Source organism: Rousettus aegyptiacus, unplaced genomic scaffold, assembly GCF_014176215.1.
Source record: "Rousettus aegyptiacus isolate mRouAeg1 unplaced genomic scaffold, mRouAeg1.p scaffold_m13_p_2, whole genome shotgun sequence".
Classification (NCBI taxonomy): Eukaryota; Metazoa; Chordata; class Mammalia; order Chiroptera; family Pteropodidae; genus Rousettus; species Rousettus aegyptiacus.
Window position 1 is genome coordinate 152,574,929 of NW_023416295.1, and position 21,150 is coordinate 152,596,078.

A 21,150-nucleotide genomic window follows, 5' to 3' on the forward strand; every position below is an offset into this window, starting at 1 on the left:
TTTCCGTAGTGGCTGTACCAATTTGCAGGCCCACCAGCATTGTATGAGGGTTCCTTTTTCTCCGTATCTTCTCCAACACTTAGTATTATTTGTCCTGTTGAAAACAACTATTCTAATAGGTGTGAGATGATATCTCATTGTGGTTTTGATTTGCATTTCCCTAATAGCTAGTGATGTTGAGCATCTTATCGAATGTTTGTTGGACATTTGTATGTCTTCTTGGGAGAAGTGTCTGTTCAGATCTTCTGCCCATTTTTTGATTGGAATGTTTGTTTTTTGTTGTTATTGAGTTGCATGAGTTCTTTGTATATTTTGGATATTAGGCCTTTATCAGCAGCACTGCTTGCAAATATATTTTCCCATTTGGATGGTTATCTCTTTTAACTTGTTGATGGTTTCTTTTGCTGTGCAGAAGCTTTTTAGTTTGATGTAGTCTCATTCATTTATTTTTTCTTTTATTTCTCTTGCCTTTGAGGTCAAATTCATAAAATCCTCTTTAAGTCCAGGGTCCTTGAGTTTAGTTACTATATTTTCTTCTACGTAATTTATCGTTTCAGGTCTTATATTCAGGTCCTTAATCCATTTTGAGTTAATTTTGGTGTATGGTGATAGACAACAGTGTAGTTTCATTCTTTTGCAAGTAAGTGGCTTTCCAGTTTTCCCAGCACCATTTATTGAAGAGGTTTTCCTTTCTCCACTGTATGCTTTTGGCTCTTTTGCCAAAAATTATTTGCCCATATAAACATGGATTCTCATGGGCCCTGAGATTTAAACAAAGGCTTCTTCTTAACAAGAATTCTTAATTTTTAATAAAGACAGATCCACCCAGGCCAACTTAGCTCTCTTTCCTCTAGGCCATTGTCATATCTTGTTCATATATCTACCAAAGCACTTGTGGTAGCAGTGGGGTTGGCAATAACTATCATTTACTAAGTACTCATCACCAACAGGAGAAGACACTGTTTTGGACCCTTGCCAACCTTGATCCAAAGCTCTGCCCTTCTCCAGCTTCCTCCCCCTGCCCCCCCCCAAAAAAAATCCAATGGACCAAGCATATTGTGACTTGTGTGGTTTTCCTAAAGATTCCAGGAAATCAGGGGGAGGGGTCTCAGGGCACACAGTATTTCACCAAAAAAAAATCTGTTAAGATATATCCCTTCTCCCAGGTCTCTGCTCCTGGCTCCATCACTGCATCTTCCTCCACCAGGACTGGGTCTGTCCTGCCTTTAAGCTTTCTCCTCCTCCATTTCCTGCCTCTTGCTGCCATTAGCCTGGACATGAAGCTGGAATCTCACCTCCATACTACAGAGGGCAGAATCTTAGCATGGGAGCTGTCACTTCATACAATGGAATTCTTACACAACGTTCTTCATACTACCCCTCCAATATATTCTTGTTTAATTCTCACAATAATCCCATGAAGTAGGTATTACTACCCGAGTCTTACAGTGATGCTAGATAGATAAAGCTGCTTGCCCAAAGTTGTGCAGGTCCTACATGCCTAAGGATTTGAATGCTGGCTTGTCTGTTTTTTTAATCACAGCAAAGACATCAAATACATGACACATGTGCTACAATTTGTCCTTTGTCCATTCATTGCCCGTATCAGTCACTACATTCTTTTATAGTGAGCTTACACTCAGCTGTAGAATTCTTAACTTAGCTATCCAGGGGGCCATTACATATCAATTTAATTGGGCCTAAAAACTGAAAACTATCTGTAACCTCTGCCTCACTTAAAGCATAATAACTAGGCTAAAAACTCTGTTAAAACAGTACCTGATTCATGATAAGTGTTCAATGATTGCAGCTGATATTTGACTAATGTTTATTCTAATTGGTTGGGAGTCCTAGCTGATGAGTCAGACATGTTCTGATTGATTGATCAGACACAACCTATGTCTGATCAATTGGTCATAACAAAGCTATGCAGTACTGGTTTGTTAACATTTCCCTGCACCCCTAGTTGAGTCTTTGGTTCTGTGCCTCCAGCTAACTGGTTAAGTTCTAAGTACTGCTCCAAAAGTCAGTAAATTAGGGCACCACTGCTTATGTCACTGACATACTAGAACACTTCGTTTTTCTGCCCTTCTTGGAGTATTTATCATAAACAGCTGTGTGTTATAACAATTTGAATGTATGTCTACCATATTAAAACTCCTATACTAAATGCTGAATTCTTAAAGAACTAAGATCTTTGTATCTTTTTTAACCATAAACAATACAGAGCACATTGCTCCAGACGTTTATTGGGTAAATGTGAATTCATGAATGAATGATTAAATTATGAGAGAAGAATGAAATTAATTTAGAAAAAAAAAGTTCAAAAGAAGGATATTTTTATAATTAACAAAGTTTTTTTCCCCTTAAGTTCACGTTCCTTGATTCATGTCATTCAAATGTCCTCAAGTTCTGTCACTGCTCTTCATACTAATACCATTGTCCAAGCGTCCAGCCTGCATGACTTCAGGAACTTTGAAGCTTTTGGCCTGAGCAACTGGAAAACTAGAGAAAGGGGGAGAGGAAAGACCGGGAAAAGGGAGATCAGGGTTTCATTTGGGATGTGCTAAAGTGGACATCAATTGGCCATGCAAGTGGAAATGCTGATTAGACAGTTGGATATAAGAATTTGAGTTCAGGGAGCTATCCCAAGTGGAGATATCAATTTGGAAGTCAATGGCATATAGCCCATATTTGAACGAGATCGCTAAAAGAGTGGGGTGACAGAAGAGAGAAAGGAAGGAAAGAGGAGACAGTGAGCACTGCCGCATTTTCACACTTGAATTTCAGCACTCGCAGTTCATAGAAAAGAAGAAGAACCGGCAGAGAAAACCAGCAGGAGCAGCCAGTGAGACTGAAGGATAACCAGAGAAACCTGATGCGCTGGAAGCCAGCGAAAAATAAAATGTTTTCGGGAGGGTGTGATCAATGGTTTTAAATGCTGCAGAGAGGTCAAGGAAGAAAAGACTAGGAGCAACCTGTCTACCTTCAGGACATGCATTTGGGTCTGCTCTGTGCTGTGGCTTAGGTAGCCTGCAATTGTTCTGCTGTGCCATTCTGGGTAAGTCTCTAATTCAAAGAAAGAATTAGCAACCTCTTTTGGCCACAGATCTAAGACATGTCACTCAGTCTAGCTTTCTTTCAATAGTGAAGCTGATATTTTTATCTCCATCTGCCCATCTCTTCAATCTATTCTTGGTTCAGTCCAAGCTATGCAGGGAAGATGGCTATTAACTTACTGGCCCTTAACCTCCAACAACCACAAATATTATTTTGGTGTACCTCCGCTTGATAGGTGTAAAGTTCTGTTCCCTTGTATAGTATGTTTTCTCGATAATATTATTTTGCCTTCTTCTTGCCATGTCTCAGAGAAATTCTCCCAGAGTCTACTTTTTTCTTCTCTGGTCCAGCTTTCTAACACCTCAACATGGAGCCAGAGACCCTATTCCAATCATGTAGTGATTTTTCTTCTCATTAGCAGTAGATGGGATTAACAGGCCATTCCTAATTATTTTTCTTAAAGAAGGTACTGCAAGATTCATAAACCTCTTCCCAGAAGCCAGGCTGTACCTCTGACACAAGAGAGAATAAGGCGGATTTTTTTACAACTTTACTAATTTAAAAAAAAAAAAAAAGAGTCCCTCTTTATGGAGAAACCACGCTTGTACGTTTTCATGTTTCTAAGAGGACAGGAATAAACTTGCCCCTTGGTGACTCAAATGATGTAAATACAATGGGATATCTCCATGGGCTCATAGTATCTGCTCTGAGCAAAATAATAGGTGAAGTGAAAAACAACCTTACTCCTTAGAAAAATCACAAAGTCATGCCTGCAGACACTCAATTGCCCTCTCTCATTTATGTCCTGACAAGATGTGGGGACCTCTGGGAGTCAGCAAAGCTGTAAAGGTGTTAAGAAATCCTCTGATGGCCTCTGGCCCTGGGTGTCTGAAATTTCTATTTCAAGATCAAAAACACCAAGGTACAAGCTAGCTGAGAAAGAACACTTGCCATAATTTCAGAAGATCCTAAAAATAAAACCAAACAGGATTTCTTAAAGAGATGATATTGTATGTGAAATTATACATATTAATTCTCTACTTTCTCTTTTAGGTTGGACTTAACGACCTAGAGCATTTTGTTGTCATTTGCCTTGTCAATAGCTTTAAGGAATATTAAGTAGGCTTCTCAGAGAGATTGACAAAATAAAGTTATTTTTCTTATTACCATCACAAATAATTTATTTTTATTCTACTTCCCCCTTTCCCTCCAGGAGTAAAATTTTATTCTTTTATTCAGGAGATTGTACATCAAGCCAATTTCTCATGCTTGCGAAAACATTTATTTTTATGTTTCTTTTTATAACTTGGCATTAAAGTCATGAAACTCTGTTGTCTTATTCTGGAGATTTTAATTTACATAAAACTACTTTTTCAAAACTTCATTGCTAGAGTCTTTAAGACAAGTGGATTTTTGACAGAGGACATTTCACATAATGTTAAATTGTTCTTTAAGACTACAAATTTCCTTTTTCTCTCAGCCTTAGATACTTACAATTGTGTTCTTTTACTGAGAAAAATCTATGTGCATCTTTTCTCTCACCTTAAAACTAGGACTAGAAATTTTAGACATTGAAGAATTTCATTACCCTTAGACTTTATGTTATGTAATTTTTTTAAAGTAGAATAACAATTTAATTTTCAACCTATTTTGCATTACATCATTATTCGGGTTTTAAAATATTAATCCCACTGATGATATGCCATCTTTTACAGTTCCTGGTACCTGGTAAAGTTCTTGTTCTAACATTTTAATTTAAATGAAGGAGAAAATCAGGCAAAAATTTAGTTTAAAATGGACTAATAAACAAAAAAACTTCTTTAATCATAATCACATTCAATGTATTTACTCAGATATTGTTTGTTCACCTATCAACTTTATTTTTATGCCTTCTAAGTAAATCCAGATTGATAATTTCCAATTAAAGGGCAGTACAACCTTCATACTGCAACAAAAGGGGCTACTGCTCTGGCTACACCAGGCTTTAAATTGTCTTCCTTGAAATGGTCAAAGTTCCCTCCAGCGCCTGGGACCAAGTGGGGTTCAGTGCCCTTCAAGTGGAATATGCCCCTGCCAGCTCCTGCTTCTCTCCTTAGGGGAGCTCTCAGACCCTGCCCCCACCCAAGTGCCCACGAACTTTGCAAGACATTTTAAATCAAACTGTTTATATTGATGAAGTCTGCTAGAAATACTCCCCCAGCTCCTCCTCCACCTGCCAACTTCCTCCTCATCCACCGCACAGAGCCACCCCACCTCACTCCCGCACTCATAACTAGCGTCAGCCCTGCTAAAGGGGATTTGAGTATGTGTGGCTCTTTCTTTTAATAACATTGGATCTCAGTATTAGAAGGGATCTCAGAAGTCTACAAATCTAATCCCCACTGAGTAGGAATTGCTCCCATAATCCTCAGTCATTTCATCATTGCTTGGACATTATCAGCTCCTGAGAGCTCCTGGCATGCAGCAGATAAACACTGTTGGATAACTTGGTGACTATTACCAGTGACCACGCCACGCAATACTAACCTCCCTTCTGAGCCTTAGAGAACAAGGCCTAATCCCCATTCCATATGGCAGTCCTTCAAATGCCTGAAATACTGAGCCGAGGATCTTAAGAAATTTTGCTTGAAGTTATTTTCTCCTCCCTATCAAAAAAAAAAATGTTCCCCACTTCCTTTTGCCATAAGTACCTGAAGTTTTGTTTCTCAGTGCAAGAGCTTTCCTTTGACATTAATTTCTCCTTCAGCCATCAAGTCTCACATTCTCTAGAGAAGTTTTATAAGAACTCTCTCTTTGTTTCTCTTTCTATGTTAACCTTAATGACCAGAGGTTTTGTTCTCATTTATAAGAATGAAGTTCCTTTCTTCTTTACTAGGCCTTATTCACCTTAAATAAGAGAAAACACCTTTGAGAAAAGATTTTTACATCTTTCCTGCCTATCTCATATAATCCCTTACAAAGTCTTTCTTTAATGCTAATTTTTATCTTCCGCCTTTGTTCCCTTATCTGAAACACTACTGAATACATTTTCCTCTACTCCCCAGTCTTAAAGATCAAAGATGCAAGAGTCTGTTTGTTTCTGGTACAAATGTATTGCTTTTTACACCTTAGCCTTATAGATCTGTGAACTTGTTTTTTAGTGAACAGGCAAAAAATAAAAACTGGCAACTTAGAAAAGAGGTATGAGTAGGACCAATTAGTAGGCACTACTTATTATTTTTATATATCATTTTAATTTTAAAAGAATAAAAGCTATGATTCATTTCTTTATCTTTTTGTGTGTCATTTCAATAAAAAATGTAATATATTAATATATATACAAAATGAATTTCAGCTGCTTAAAATAATGACATAGATCTAAATGTACTAATATGGGAATATGCCCATAATAAATTTCAGAAATATATATGTATAAAATGATCCTGTTTGTGTTTGTTTACATGTAAATACATTTAATTTATATAAAAGGGTACAATGGACTGACTGTTTGTGTCTCCCCAAAATTCATGCTTTGAAACCTAATCTTCAGTGTGATGGTATCTGGAAGCAAGGCCTTTGGGAGGTGATTAGGTCATGATGGCAAAGCCCTTATGAATGGGATTAGTGCCCTAATAAAAGAGACCCCAGAGAGTTCACTCACCTCTTCTCCAGGTGGGGACACAAGAAGTCGATGGCCATCTGTGAACCAGGAAGCAGATTCTTACCAGACACGGAATTTGCTGGCACCTCGATCTTGGCCTTCTCAGCCTCCAGAACTGTGAGAAATAAATTGCTGTTTTTTATAAGTCGCCCAGTCTATGGTATTTTGTTATAGCATCCTGAATGGACTAAGACAGGCAAGATAAATACAAAACTGTCAAGAGTGGTTATCTCTGGGAGGTATGTTCTGTTGCATCTAAGAAGGGAAAGTACTGTTATAGGAAAACTCTCACTTTTGACTCTATATTCACTTGTATTAGTAGATAACAAGCATATATTTCTTGTAAAAATTTTTGAAGTTGCCACTAGAACAGAAATAGAAAAGAGTAAATATATTAAGGACATAGAGTCAATCAAGAGGAATTATATAAAATGTAGATATTAATTTCCATAAATACTTTTCTAATATCTACTTAAATTTTATTTACTTCAAATTATGCCACCTAGTTTAATTTCATAACCTACCCCTCCTGGTCATTTTAGTAGTTATTATACTTAACATCGATTATAACTTCCTGATGAAACACTCTGTCATCACTTTGCTGTCATTCCTCTCGCATACTGTAGACTAGAGAAATATCTCTTAAGGAGACATTACACATGTTTACCCATGGCAGAATTTTGGGGCTTTCATATTATCACCTTTCTTCATGAAGAATTCTTTTTCTCCAGCAGTTGGCAATTTTTAATTTTTCCACCCAGTATGCTGTTCCCAGCTTTGTCAAATCCGTTTTCCTCAACTTGACTCTAATTGGGTTCAATTTCTTCGGGATGTTTTCATAGGCTATTTGAAAAAGATGATAAACCAGAGTCTACCCAATCTTCTTTTGCTTAATAAATATTCCTTTCCCTTGTTTAATTTTTAAAATCAAATAGAATTTCTGGTTTCTGCAAAGACAGAAAACTGGCATAGATTGCCGGCTCCCTTCCCCAGAATCAGACAAGGAAAAGCTTAAAGGGAACATGAATTCCAGGAACTAATGACATGGGCAGTAAGAGACCTCTGGGGAGATGGAAGAAGTGCCCTGAAGTGGGTGGGGGCAGATGGATTGGCTATGGCCTAGGGCAGAACACTCGTGGAAAGAAATGGGTTAGTGAAAACAAGTTACATTTCCTCTTGCTTCTTCCCTGTTCCACTTTGAGGCAATGAGTGCCTGTGCGTCCACAAGGGAAATCAGTGAAAAAGGGGTCAAGGGAATAAAATCAGGCAACCAAAATCTCAGCTAGAGTTAGGAGTTAATGAAAACAGGGGAGAATTAACCAGCCTGAAGCATTTACCCCTCCACTATTTCACCATACTCCCTGGCTATTAACTTTCAAATTATACGTCCAGCTCGGACCTTGCTCTGGAACTCTAGACTCATATAGACAAAACTGTCTACTGATAACTCTCCTTGAGTGTCTAATAGGCATCTCAAACAATATGTGTCCTCAAATTCCTGATATTACCCTCAAAACCTGTTCCTTTTGTAGCCTTCCCCATTACAATAATTGACTATTTTAGCCTTCTAGTTACTTATTCCAAACCTAATGTTACTATCTTCAATTTATAAATTTGCACAATGGAGAACTATGCAGCTATAGAGAGGAATAAGATTTCTATGTGCTATTACAGAATTAACCCCATGATATATGGTTAGGTGGAAAAAGCAACATGCAGGGTGAAGTATATAGTATTCTATCTTTTACATAAAAATGGATAAAATATGAAAAAATCCATATATTTTTAAAAATTGAAGAATACGTTAAAATGTAATAGAAAATGGTTACTTTTAGGAGGAAGTGGGTTAGAGAAAATAGATTTAGAAACTAAACTTCTCTGAATATACTTTGTTTTATAACTTTTAACTTAGAAACCATGTAAGTAGTTTCAATAATTATAAAACAAAATTAAATCAAGATAGGAAAATACCAGTCCCTGAAAATTGAAAACAAAATATCAAATATATCAAGTTGATGGCTTAACTATATAAAGGAGAATTAATTCAATAACTTTGAAAATACATAAACTTGACAATACCCTCCTAGTGAAATATAATCTAAAGGAAAAAATGATTGCAAAAAACTGCAAAAAAAAAAAATTGCAAAATAATCTTAAATTGTATTCAGAGATCACATTGCTAATAACAATAGTTTGAAACTATTATACACGTGTATATAATAGGCTAAAAGAAATAAGTAATTTGTTAATGATGTTTGAAACTATCATACATACACATAGAATAAGCTAAAGCAAATGAAGTAATTATGTTAATAAATAAGAGTAAAAAGATGCAAATATAAAGTCAAATAAAACTAATATTTTATTTAAATTGGAAATATGACTATTTACTTATGAGATATTTTTCTTTTTCATACAATACATATTTCTAGTTCTGTCCAGGAAAAAGTCCTATGACCAACCCAATGAGGACCCCTAGTGCCCAGACTGTAATCTATAAACAACATTTCTCCTGAAAAGGAATCCGGCTCCTTGGGCAAATGAATGAGATCCTGTGTGGAGCAGGAATGAACCTGGAATACCTAGTCATACTTGAAAACAAGGAAGCTACTGAAGTCCACTGGGGTCATGTCAAAAGGTCACAAGAACCAATGCGAAGGAGTTCCCAATGGTGAAAAATGGAAGCAATTTGAAGGGTCTCCCATAGCCAAAGACAGGATGTTATCAATAAGAATCACGATTGCAATAAAATGAAACATAAAAAATATGGTAAAATCCATAAGTTTATAATGATACTTTAAAATAAAACCTCAGTGATCACCTTTAGAGAATACAAAAGAATCAAATAATTTTTCTAAAAACTGAAAATTCAGGAGAGTTAATACTTCATGGGGCAATCCTTGCACAAGAAATGAATGATAAATATTCCTTCCTTCCCTTTCAAGAAGACAATTTTTACACACACTCTATATGGACTCACAGATCATTCTGGGAAAGATTAACCTCTGTTCCCCACAGTGGGATCAACTCAGTGATGTGCTGTTAGGTTATCTTCCTGTTTCCTGCTTCATTCTTCCTTCTTCTGTTCCTACACAGATCATTTTCCAAAATAACCAACAACCATCATGCAAGTCCTTGTCTCAGACTCTGCATTTTTGAAGAACCTAGGCTAAAACAGTTGGTAATAGAAGTAGCTCTTGAAAGCAGACCCTCAGAAAGAAATTCTAGAACTGGGTTACTTACAGGTCAGACATTGATTAGTACGGATGTTGGTGATAAGTAAGAAAGAGATCATTATAAAGAGTATAGAGTTGGTTGGCTTTTGTTCATGGCTTTCAAAGCTTTGAAGAAAAAAATATGTGCTCAGATTAACAACTCAAAACATCCTGTGAAAGTGTCAGACATCTCGAGACATCCTGTGAGAGTAAGAGAGAGCCCCCATGGCAGGGTTTAAAGAGGTTTTTATCTTTTGTAGCCACAGGGGGCAGACTCTGCTGAAAATCAAGTCCAGGATTTCATTGCTAGGCTAGCAATGAACAACAGCCTGAACAGATCTCAAGTCAAGGTCTAAGACCTGATGTGAGGATAGTGAAAACCAGAGACCTAAGATGGGGATATCTGGATGTAAGAGTTTAATAACCTTGAGCTCTGATACCTCTTAATCCTCCAGTTTGGCAAAAGCATCTCCATCCTCCTTCTCACTAAAAGAGAACAGCCTCCATTCAATTGGAGACACCCAAACGATCTCACCTGAGGTAGATTCTTCACAAAATGGTGCTTGTCCTCCTCAAGACCTGGCTCCATCTTCCCTAACTGCCTTCAAACTGACTAGGGACAAGTCACGGCACAACCCAAGTGGGGAATCCCTCTTCTAGAAACATACTGTATACACACCCAGTGAATGTGAATACCTGGCCAACATGTATCAGCAGGAACTGGGGCATGTGTGGGAGTGGAGCTTGAGGATGTTAGACAGGGAGGGAAGGATATAAGGCAGGACAAAGAAGTGATTATTAACATGGGAGCACTCTTTCAGGATGTGGGGCTTGTTGTCCTGATAAGGACACCCGAAGTCAATCCTCAAACACTGTTGGGATGACTCCTTGAAGCTTGGACATAATGCTGGTCTGCCATGTGATAAAAATGCTGGAACTGCCTTCGACAGAGTGTTGAAGAAGGTGTTAATAGGTTCAGGAAAGTACAAATGTTAGAATGAGTGTTATATGAACCAGAGAAACTGTTGCCTAAGTAGGTTCCCTAGGAAGGCCCAGGGGGCACTCCCATCGCAAGAGCAATGAGAGGTAACACTGGTGGTGGGGCACCGACATCTTTGAGAAGTTCAGAGGTAAGTGTCCTCTACACATCATAGTTGATTGCAGGAGATGCTGCCATGGAATTGGGCTCTCTATCATCAACCAGGGTGATAGGATTCCAGAATAACAGAAGCAAGATGGTAGCACCTAATCTTAAAAGTTGAGGTAAACATAATTATTGTAGTATAGCCCAAGGCTGAGTAATAATCAAGGTCCCTTGGCCTATCAGGATTTGTGGCAGTGGCTAATAGACCACGGTGTTACTAGGAGAAATATAGATGGGCAATGGATTAGAAAATTACTTGGTTTATATAACCATGCAAAAGTTATATAACCACACAAAAAAATTGGTGAGTAAAAGGCTGATATCGGTCACAATGGGTACTTGCAGTCTCATTTTCTAGATCTAGGGCAGTTCTGAGACTCAGAGCCTACTGATTGAAGAGGAAGCCTAATTCCCTCGATAAATGACCCTGCAATGCCACTGCAAAAACACACAAGCAATTCTCCATTCCTCCTCCGAAGAGACCTGCAGCCATTTTCCAGGCATAATGGGGAAAAGGGAACACCCAGACCTTTCGAGAGCTACTGGATACACAGTTTGGGCTGATACTGATGCCACGGGACCTGAAATGCCATCATAGTCCCCAGGTTAGAGTGGAGGTTTATAAAAGACAGGAGATTAAGTAGAGTCCTAGCCCCCTTCTATCTCACAGTGAGTATAGAGAGCACATGAACCTACCAGTAGTTGTCAAGTCCCTGAGTGCATCCTTGGGATGGTTATATTTAAAAATGGGGGAAACCCTCAGATTTGTTTCTTGACCTGTTGTGTAAGCATCATTGTGATAGAAATGGTCAAGTGAAAGCCTCTGAAATCACCTGCCTCCTCTCCAGCCATGATACTACGTCAAAAGGGATACCACATACTGGGAAGAATTACAGAAGTGAGTACCACTTTCAAAGAATTAAAGGAAACAAAGAAAAGAAAAATTGATTGACTGACAGCTGCTGATTTATTACTATAAACTTATATAAACGTAACCAAGTGGTAGTCTCAATCACAGTTTCTATACTAGATGTGATACCTTTTCTGAAACAGCCTGTCATTGGTATACTTTATTAATCCAGCAAGTGTGTTCTTTTCAATCTCTAGCAGTAAAGAGGAGAAGAAGCTTTTTTGTTCATTTCTTGGTTTTTAATGTGGATGGACAGCAGTACTCATTCACTGTTTTGCTCCAGGGGTGTGCTAACTCTCCCGGTCTCTGGCGTCTTTCATCATGGACCTGCGCTTGGCCTAAGTCTCAAAAAAACAAAAACAAAAACAAAAACAAACAAACAAACAAAAAAATCCAAGCAAACAAAATACAAAAAAAAAAAAAAAAAAAAAAAAAAAAAAAAAACCTCCATCAGAAGCTGAAAGAGGTACAGGCTTCTGTTCCATGACAGCATAAACCAGCAGATCAGCAATAACGTATTTGAGTTGCAATAAGAAATGATGCACTATACTGACCTTCAGAGCATTAAAAAAGGCTGCTTTTTCCCTTCCACCTTTTAAATCTTGCACAAATTTCTTTTGTCACCAACCCCAACCTGGAACGCCACAGGGAAGGAAATTCTGAGAAATATAGTTCTAGCTTAGCTATGTTCAAACAGTACAAAGACACCTCATCAACTATCTTGAGTGCAGGGGAAATTATCACAGAAGTAGTTCTCGAATTTTATTGTGCAAAAGTATCATCGGGCATTCTATCTACTGCTACATAATAAACCTTCCCCAAATTAACAGCCTGAAACTACAACTGTTTTACTATGCTTAAGGCTTCTATAGGTCAAATATTCCAACAGAGCACATGGAAGATAACTAGTACCTGCTTCACAACACCTGCTTTAAAATATCTGCTTCACAATTTCAGTTCAAAAGACTTAAACAGGATTATCCCAGATGGCCAGAGGCCGGAATAAGCTTGAGTCTTCTTCGCCATGTCTGGTGCCTGGGCTGAGATAACTCAAAGGCTAAACTCAACTGGGATTATCAACCCAGTTATTTTTATAATATGGCCTCTCCATGTGGCTTGGACTTTCTCACAGCACGCTAGCCTCAAGTAGCCAGCCTTCTTACATGGTAGCTCAAGGCTTCAAGGCCAAGCAAATAAGACAGAAGCTTTGTGGTCTCTCTAATTTAACTCAGAAGTCACGTAGTGTCATTTCTGTCACATTCTGTTACAAGTGAGTTACTAGAAGTGAGTGACTAAAGCCAATCCAAATTCAAAGGAAAGGGAAATTAGATTCCACCTCTCAATGAAAAGAATGTCAAAGAAGTTGTGATCATCTTTAAAATGTAACACTGAAGGAGCTTTCAAAATGCAGATTTCCTCTATGGCCATGCCACCCTGAACACGCCAATCTCCTCTGATCTCGGCTAAGCAGGGTTATCCCAGTTAGTACTTGGATGGGAGACCACCTAGGAAGACTGGATGCTGTAGGCATAAAATAAATTAATTAATTACTTAGTTAAATACAAAATGCAGATTCCAGCTTTTGAATTAAATACAGTGGTATAAAAGCTGAATTTACCCATTGCCTTTTAGAAATTACCCCAAAACAGCAAGAAGAAGGGGAAACACAAACATAATATTCAGTAAAATTAAAAAGTAGTTGAAGCCCTGAATCTCAAAGGAGACAAAAGAATGATAAAAGCAGAAAGGATTAAGCAGGGACTCAAGAAAATTCAGTGAAGGGTGATCACCCAGGGCTATAGATCTCAGAAAGAGTTGGCAAAGGCATTTCACCAAGGTTAAGGGTATACGCTGGAGTGGAAAATTGTAATAATTTGTTTTCAACAGTGGGGAATAGGATGCACAGGTTGATTCTAAAAGATACAGGAGATGGTCTTAAAGAAGAACCCCCTAGGCTAGGCATATTCACCCCTCCCTCACATTTTTTCTCCCCTTCAACATCATCATCATCATCATCATCATCATCATCATCATCACCAGCAGCAGCAGCAGCATTGTGATCATCTGCTCATAAGGAGGTAGGGTAAGAGACAATTTACACTGTGAACTAATTTTATCTGTTTGGAGAGGAGAGAGAAAAGACCAATGAATTCTCACATATATCACAGAATTGTTCTTCTAATGTCCCTAACTTGAAACACATTCTTGCCCTTTTCCCACATTGATCTTCCATGACAGCTGACCCAGTAAAAACTCAAGTCATTCAAAATTGAGTAATCAAAATGGAACCAGCATAGGAGTCATAGAGAGATACAACAAAATACATATATATATATGGAGGAAAGGAACAGAAAAGGGGAATTAAAAAACACTCAGCAGAAAAATATCTATATATAGATCAGATGAAAATTTAGACCCAACATTTTGTCATGAATTACAAAAATCTAATCAAGTAATTATTATTATAGAACAAAAGTAAAAGGCAGAGATACAAAAGCTCAAGAAATTAATATAACATACATGCTTCTGAGAAAGGAAAGCAGGTGGGTGGGAAACTGGGTTAGAAGAAAACTGTTTACTACATATCCCAGTACATTTTGAATTTCTGAAATAGATTTTTCACTCTAAAAAACGTATAGCATTTTTTAAAAGTTACCGGTTTCCCTATTTCCCTCTCCCGGAGACTTTGATTTGGGCCAAGGATTCTGCAAGTGATACAGATGCAAGGAGCACACTTGGAGCAACATGGATCCACATCGCAGGTCCACATAACAAAGTATTATAAGAAAAGTGTCAAAGAGAAATGAGGACGAAGACATCCAGGTACCGATTCCAGTAGAATGGGAAAATTATAACATTGTTCTAAATAGGATGATAGAAGGGGAATGTCCCAAAATAAAGGAAAATCCATCCATATAGATGTAACTGGAAACTAGATCCTTCTACCATTCTAGCTCCAATTTTAATACAGATAGACTATGTCATCAAAAAAAAAAAAAATAGCTGATGTTACAATTGAGTTATGGACATAATAAAGTTCCTCTCTTTCAGTTCCTCTTTTTCTACAAAATTGCTGATTCTGATCATCCCCTAAGTTTCAAATAAGCATATTTTACACAACATTTTCCTTCTCCATTCTAAATAATGTACTTGGTGTAGGATGGAACACTAGCCATTAACACACTCTCTCTCACACACACACACACACACACACGCACGCACGCACACAGTAACCCTGTCCATGTTGCCAACTTCCCTAGAGTCCAGTCCCTCCCACACCATCCCCCGATCCCACCTTCATCCATTCAACAAATATTTTTTGAGAGCTTATGTTTCTAGCACTATTCTAAGTACTAGGGACAGATTCCTGATCAAGGTCTCTCCTTATGATGTGTGATCCTAGGAGAAAGAGGCTGACAAAAGAGAAAAAAAAAAAGCATAAAAATAAATTAAATATCTTCAGATAATGGTAAGTGCTCTGGGGGAGAGGAAACACATTATGTTGGGTAGTCAAGGAAAGCCTCTCTGAAGAGGTAATCTGAAACCTGAATGACAAGGAGATGCCAGGCAAGTGAATTTCTAGGAGAAGAACATTCCGAACAGTGGAATAGTGAGAGCACAGGCCCTGACCTAGAACATGCTCACATTTCTAAGAAATGCAGAAAACCAGTATAGCTGCACTATAGGAAAGTAGAAGGAAGACACTAAGATATTAAATGAAATAAGTAGAGTGTGTGTGTGTGTGTGTGTGTGTGTGTGTGTGTGTGTGTTCTACCATTTATCTCTACAATGTCTGATAGCAGGTTGCATGCCCCCTTAACCACTTAATACTTCAGGGTATATTTACTAAGAACAAGGATATTCTCTTACACAACCACAATACAATGATCAATTTTGGGAACTTCAACATCGATACATTTATCTAATCTCTAGTCCATATTCCAATTTAAACAATTATTCCACTAATGTTCCTCATAGCATTTTTTTCCTAGTACAGGATCCAGGCCAAAATCACAGACAGCATTTAGCTGGCATGTCTCTGTTCTCCATTAAGCTGAGTAAGTTCCTTATTCTTTTAAGATTTTAGCATTTTAAAAGAATATAGGCCAGTAATTTTACAGTATTTTCTTCTATTTGGATTTTTCTAATGTGTGTGTGATTAGATTCAGGTTTACAGGTGTTTGGCTGGAATGCCACATAGGTGATTTTCTGTTCTCAGAGTTATCAGTCCAGACGTACATCTTCCCTTGTTGGTGATATTAATTTTGATCATTTTGATTATTGGGGGAAGGTATTGTCCAGTTTCTCCACTGTGCCATTATTCTTTTGGAGAGATACTTTGAGAGCATATACAAATCTTACTTCTCATCAAAGGAACTCTTTAAATATAAACACATTAATTTCTATCCAAGAAAATTGACAATAATTCCTGAGTTCAATTTTCTAGATTACTTAGACAAATTTCTTAACCTTTTGTTTAAATCAAGATCCAAAAAAGGCCCAGACAATGCATTTGGTTGATATGTCCCTTAAGTCTCTTTCAGTCTCTGGCAGAGATCATAAATTCTTAACAGTTCTTACAATGAAGTTCTATGATTGAGGAGAAGGAAGGTCATTATTCTATTCCTAGTACCTGGCACATAGAGCTCATAAATTTTTGTCGAACTGTGGGCTCCCCACTTTTGTCACATGTACACACACTGTCTCATTCTGCTGAGGGTATTTGCTGTGCTGTGGCCTCTCCAGACTCTAAAATCTTGCTGCTGAATGAGAAGAGCTTGGGTAGGATTCCAAAACATTAGCATAGCTGAAGTCCCAGCCAGATCTGAGCTGAGGCTGCTCAAGGCATGGAAATTTCTGAGCTGCCAAATCAAGAGGCAAAGTGTAAAATGGAGGAAACAGGACTTCTTGACACTACCTCAGGGCTGATCTATGTAAGACTAAGTGCTCCTTGCAATGACTGCTGGTATGGAGGAGAGCTTCAGTCCTGGCTGACATTGACTGTAAAATATTTCAACACCATTACTGGGAATGGTAGAAGCTGAAAAAACTCATCTCAAATACTGTAAACTTGAGTGTGTGTGTGTGTGTGTGTGCACGTGTGTGTGTGGGGGGGTGGGTGGGTTGCAATAGAGGCTCGAATTCCCCCTTGGTGCAGGCTGTTATGTTTAGGAAAACTGCTCAAATGGGCCACTTAGTTTAATGAACTGAAGCAGAAACTGTGATGGGAAATGGCAATATTCGGGAAGCCGTGAATCCCTGAAACCAAAGGACTCTGAGCATTGGCAAAACAGGTCAACCACATGCCAGCTGAGGTCGTCTCTGCAGATCACTTCCTCTGGAAAAAAATGTTTGGGTTAAATATGAATTTAGACTGTGCTGTAGCTAAAACATAAAGATTATTTGAGGGAGATATATTTGTCCTTCTTTGAGCAACTGCAATCAAGAGATGAGTGCCTGAGGCAAAGAAAAGTACGAGAGAGACTAACAGACATTATCTGTCCCTTACTTCTGAAGAAGAGCCACAAAGATAACCAACTGCTGCTGTTCTACATATTGTGTATTTAAGGTTCTTCATTCTTTCAGTTGCTCAGACCAAACATCTTTGGATCATCCTCAACACCTCACACTCCATTTCACCAGCAAAATCTCATTAGTTGTACCTTCAAGTTTTGTCTGAAACATCAACAACTCTTACCTGCATCACCTCAAAGTCCTGCTGACCAGTCTCCCTGCTTCTGCCCCTGCTGCTACCATCTGTGATCAACAACACAGCAGCAAGAGAAGTCCTTTTAAACCTTCCAATGGCTTCCCGTCTTGCTCAGAATAAATCCAAAGTCCTTATAATGAATGACCTATAAGGTCCTACATGATCTGTCTTATATTGTATCTGTATTAGTCAGGGTTATCCCAAAAAAACAGACAAGGAAAAAAAATACACACACACACACATTCATACACACACACATACATACATACATATATATGTATATTATATGTATATATATACACACACATATATATAAATCTATTTTATTTCATCTAAGTATATCTAATTGTACACATATATACATTTATTATAAGAAATTGGTTTGTGTGATTATTATACGGAATTGATTCATGTTCCACAATCTGTCATCTGCAAGTTGGAGACCGAGGAGAGCCAGTGGTGTAAATTCTAGCCTGAGTGGAGAAGACCAATGTTCCAGCTCAAATTCAGGCAGAGGTGTCGAATGCTCCCTTACCCTGCCTTTTGTTCTATTCGGGCCTCCATCAGACTGGGCCCACCAATACTGGGGGAGGACAATCTAGTTTACTGGTCTACTGATTCACATGGTAATCTCATTCAGAAACACACTCACAGACATACCCAGAATAATTTTTAAATAAATTTCTGGGTCTCCCGTGGCCCAGTCAAGTTGACACATGAAATTAACCAGTCACACCATCCCAAGTAACTTTTCTTCTTTCTTAGTTTAAGGTTCACTTATAGGGAGCTTCCTGTGTGCCAGGCACTGTTTTAAGGGCTTTACAACTATTCATCCTTATAACTAGCCTATGAGGTAACTATTATCATTATCCTCATTTTATAGATGAGAACCTTGAGGCACAGAGAGGATAAATAACTTGCCCAAGTTCGCCCAACTTGTAAGCAGTGGAACTGGGACTTGAACCCAGGCAGCTTGCCTCTAGAGCCCATGCATGCACCCACTCTTGCTACTACCTTCTTTTCTCAGTCACCTCTGGCCACACTGGCCTCCTCACTTGCCTCGACACACCAGGCACTCTTCCATCTCAGGTCCCTTGCATGTGCTCTTTGTCACTGACTTGAAAATTTCTCCCCTAGCTCTCTGCTCGATTATGCCCTCATTTCTTCAGGTCTCTGTTCAAATGTCATAACTCTCTCTAAAGTGGCACACTCTGACACACCTCTGCCTCGACACATACCCTTGAACAATGCAGAGGTTAGGGGTACCAAGTCCTCGCACAGTCGAATATCTCAGTATAACTTAAAACAGCCCTGCGCATATGTGGATCCCCACCAGAGATTAAAAATACACTTGACCCTTGATGCTCACTGGCTCATATCCAGCCCTCAAATTCCACTTCGTCATAACATTTTACTCTTAAAACCACTGTATAAACAATACATACGAAATCTTTTGTCCACAGTACACACACACTCAACATTATTCAATCATAATACCTAATAAACTACAAAGGAAAGTATTTCACAACATCTCAAAGTCTTTAGATAAAGGAAAACACCTAATGATCTGTGCCTTAAAATGATGCATCCATGCAATGCTCTTGAAACAGCTGGGTTCAGTTCTTGGTAGCAGAACCGATTTGACGATGGGGGTAGAGAGTACCTGAGTTCCTTTAATCCTCCCAACAGTACTACGAGGTGACATTATTACCCCAACATTACAGATGTAGAAACTGAGGCCTGCAGAAGTTAGGAAATTTACAGAAGAGACACTGGCCACACTAGCAGGACAGAGTCAGATTGGAATCCAGATCTTCTGACCCAGTGTCTTCTGAATCACAAATGCTTTTGCTCCTTGACTGTGTTGAGTAATAAGCCCATTTCACTGTACCTAGTTTAGCAACTAAAATAGGTGATTAGATCTAATACTAAGAACAATTCTGTTAATCACTCAGTAGTTATTAAGCAACCCCTAGGTGTGGCGAGTGAGAGGGAAAAAACTAAAGAAAAATAGATCTTTGCCCTTTAAGACATTAATTTGTAAAAAAGGAGACATGGCTGTGAGTAAGAAAAATATTGACAGACTCTTACAAAGCAACATACACTCTCTTATGAATTATTTGCTGCATGCTATTTAAAATTTTAACATCTCTGGATGCTTCCAAATCAATTGAATATCACAGTTTACTTGTTTACTTTCTTGGTGGCATATAAAATAATAGTGCCTTATAACCTATGGCATCTTAGAATCAAGAAAATATAAAATAAATGGCCATTTACTTTATAGCAATCATTAATATTTATGTTAAAAGTTGAGCTTTTTTATACATAGTTAATAAAGTTAATATGTGTTACCACAAAAATAGAGGTCATCAGTACCACCATGACCTCTGCCTGGCTCAGAGTCAAATCCCCTTTCTCAGGATGCAGGTACAGCAGGAGGTCGCTCCAGATCCTTCAGAGCAGCCTACACAAAGAATAAACAAAATGGTATATGAGTTCAGATAGAAGGAGCACACAGTGTTCCTGGGGACAGATTGAACGTTTTACTTTCAGAGAAGTCAGATTTCAAGGGATGAGTTAGAAAGGGAAGATGGCAGGATCAGTGTGGCACAGGGACAGGGACATGCAGAGGGTAGAGGTTAATTGGTAATAGGTCGGGGTGACAGGCCGCAATAAAAGTGTTATGGACATTGACGCCACGGTCACGGATTCAAATCCTGGTCAAGTCTCACACTGATTTTTGACTTTGGAAAAGTGAATTATTTTGAGCCTCAAGTTTCTCCGTAATAAAATGGCTACAAAATATTTATGCTTAGTGGTGTGAGGAGTAGAGATAATACTTGCAAAACACTTGGCAGGAGGAACAGACAGTCAGTAAATGCTAATAAAATCGGCTAAGTTTTGAATAGGAGTGAATGAGCAAAGCTGTGCTTTGGGAAATTAATGTGGAATCTGTGATTAAAAGAGATTGGATGAAAGAAAGTGGTAAGTAGAAAACTAATTGAGATGCTTTTTCAATTGTCCAGACAAGAGGTAGGGGACGGGGATGGCAATCTAGGGGTATCTGTAGGTGGTAAAGCAGCAGTCGGATGTCTCTAGGGGCGGAGCCAAGGGTGCGGGAGGGTACCAAGACTGAACCCAGACTGTGCAGCACCCGCCGGGAACAGAGTCTTAGGGTGGGGGCCCGGGACAGCCCTCGAGGAATCGGGAGATTCCTGAGTTTGGCGCCCAGGTACCAGAGAGAGGCCGTGGCCGTGGACAGAAATATGGGTGGGTGGGGTGGGGTGGGGTAGGAAGTTCTCCACCGCCGCTGCCCAAATCCTGTACAAGGGACAATCTGTTTGCAAGCCCTCCGCGAACAAGCCAGATTCAGGACAGAGGCAGGGACCGGCGGAGGATGATCGGCGGCCTAGGGCCTCGGGTCCCCAGACCAGCGCCGCACCGAGGACCTCAGCCCGTAGCCGGGAA

The 21,150-nt window shown here is 38.8% G+C and overlaps 1 long non-coding RNA gene across 2 annotated transcripts; it reads right to left on the minus strand.

The window, feature by feature from the left end:
• Window positions 1-701: 701 nt before the first annotated feature.
• Window positions 702-21,132, minus strand: LOC118613761. 2 transcript variants are annotated; one of them, XR_004955802.1, is made up of 3 exons: window positions 20,035-21,132; window positions 6,701-6,815; window positions 702-761 (listed from the first exon to the last, which is right to left on the minus strand). It is a non-coding gene; the product is annotated as an uncharacterized LOC118613761 (long non-coding RNA). The 2 variants fall into 2 exon arrangements; XR_004955803.1 differs by having other exon boundaries at window positions 709-2,505.
• Window positions 21,133-21,150: the final 18 nt, after the last annotated feature.